Here is a 2,380-nt window from a genome sequence, read left to right as displayed (position 1 = left end):
CCAAACAGAAAACAATTGCAGGGGCCAGAGAGCATCAGCTTTATAACTGAAGCTGTTATGAAAACTAGTCTGCCCCTGGGTAAGTTAGGAGCTTTCTTCTCCCTTTCCCAAAGTCACCAACTGAAAGTCCTGATTGCCAGCAGGCCTAGAAGCAGGGAGAGAAAGTCCTCTAACTCAGGAGGGGCATCCCTAAGGGCGAATAGATCCAAGAAATAGGAGAGGAGGGCTGGGGCTGGTGTTGCTTTTTTGGCATAGTGATCTTACTTACCTCTGCCATTGTGGTCCAATAGACAGAGGGCCTCACCAGTTAGATCACTACTTCTCCCTTGCAGGGGAGTGCTATGCTTTGAGGGTTCATCCCATCCAAAACTCATATTGAAATTTAATCCCCAAAGGGGCAATATTGAGAGGTGGGGCCTTCATGAGGTGACTGGATCATGATGGGGCTCTACCTTCAGGAAGGAATGGGTTATCGTGGTAATAGGACTGGTTGCTTTACAAGAAGTGAAAGAGAGACCTGAACTAGCACGTGAGCTTGCTCAGCCCCTCACCTGTGATGCTTGCGCTGCCTGTGGACTCGGCAGAGAATCCCCACCAGCAGGAAGGCCCTCACCAGATGCAGCCCCTTGACCTTGACCTTCTCAACCTTCATGACTGTAAAAAAGAAATTGATTTTCTTTATAAATTACCCAGCTTTAGGCATTCGGCTATGAGTAACAAAACAGACTAGGACAAGGAGTTAAAAAAGAGATGAGGCATCTGAAGCTCCCTTTATAATATTTCCCTGAGTGGTACAAATGTACAGAGAAGATCCTGTTTTATGAGCCAAAACGGGAATTAAAGAAATGAAACAGGCGGGATGCCTCCTCCCACCCCCACCTCCACCCTCAACTGTGCAGATAACTTGGGGCACTGAGGGGCTGCCTCAGCATTGAAGCTGTAGTCATAAAGGTTACCTGGAGCCAATTGAATAGGACAAAATAAACCCACCATACCTGACAGCTGATCAATAATCTGTTTATCTCTCATAAACCTCATTTAGCCTCAGGTTTCCATTTATTTCCGGTTCCTCAGATGGTCCTATTTTTGATAGGTAAATGTAATACAAATGAATCATACATACATATAGTTTTTAAATTCTGCTTTAAAAAATTACCATTATGTTATATAGTATATATCAGTAAGTATTCTTCTAAAACATTATATTAGCAGGTTTATAGTGGGCCATGGAATAGCTGTTCAAAATTTAAATGGAGACTGTAAGACTTGCTCTACCCAGTGTAAAAATATGGTCAGATCTTTTCTATAAAAGCCACAACTACTTTTGCACCAACTTTTTTTTTTCTTGAGACAGAGTCTTGCTCTGTTGCCCAGTGTACAGTACAATGGCACAATCTTGGCTCGCTGCAACCTCCACCTCCCAGGCTCAAGCAATTCTCCTGCCGCAGCCTCCTGAGTAGCTGGGACTATAGGCATGCACCACCACGATCAGCTAATTTTTTGTATTTTTAGTAGAGACGGGCTTTCCCCATGCTGGCCAGGCTGGTCTCGAACTCCTGACCTCAAGGGATCTACCCACCTCAGCCTCCCAAAGTGCTGGGATTATAGGCATGAGTCACCGTGCCCAGCCTATAGTCTTTTGAAATTAATTGCTGAACCATCTCAGTCCCTTTGAGCAGAAAGTCCAACTTATCCCTCTCAAAATTCCCTGCCTTTCACCCAAGTTGTCCAAGAATCCTGGATCTTTCGTCAGCCCCAAGAGGACTCTAGGTAACAGGCAAGTAAAATGACATCTAGCCCTCCAGTCTGTGGTTCCTTGTGGCTGCCACGTGATGTCAGTGTTGAAGAGTGGTCCTGTACACTGCAGTCAGCAATGACCATCCATTCTGGGATGTTCCTCCGTGTCCAGCCCCTTGTAGTTTACATTTCCATGCTCAGACATTGCCCTCTAAGACACAGCCCCTTGGCAAGGCTTTCAGGGGTCGGAGGTACTTCCAAGGTCAGCCATATACTTAATGCTCTGGAATCAATTCCACTGCCAATTCTTTGGCCCTTGTTATGAACTTGGGACATGAAACTTGAATCCCCTTCCTGCAGGATAACTATTTCAAGGTCTTGTTCACTTCCCTCTTACTAGATTTGAGTCCCCCTTTTGTATATTTCTAATTTCAAATCAGACCTTTCTAATTTCAAATGTGAGAAAGTGGTGATTGGACTGCTGGCCCCTTTAGAAAACCCTGAGCTTCTCGGGAAATCAGCCCACTTCTTCCCCAGCCAACCGTTGCTCTGCAAATGCAAATCAAGGACTGTGTCAGATTTTGCTAAGCCATTCAGAGAAACGAAATGCATGGTTACGCTTTTTTTTTTTTTTTTTTTTTTT

This window comes from Cebus imitator, unplaced genomic scaffold (assembly GCF_001604975.1).
Source record: "Cebus imitator isolate Cc_AM_T3 unplaced genomic scaffold, Cebus_imitator-1.0 Scaffold103, whole genome shotgun sequence".
NCBI classification, from domain to species: Eukaryota; Metazoa; Chordata; class Mammalia; order Primates; family Cebidae; genus Cebus; species Cebus imitator.
Note: the sequence above shows the minus strand (reverse complement) of the source record.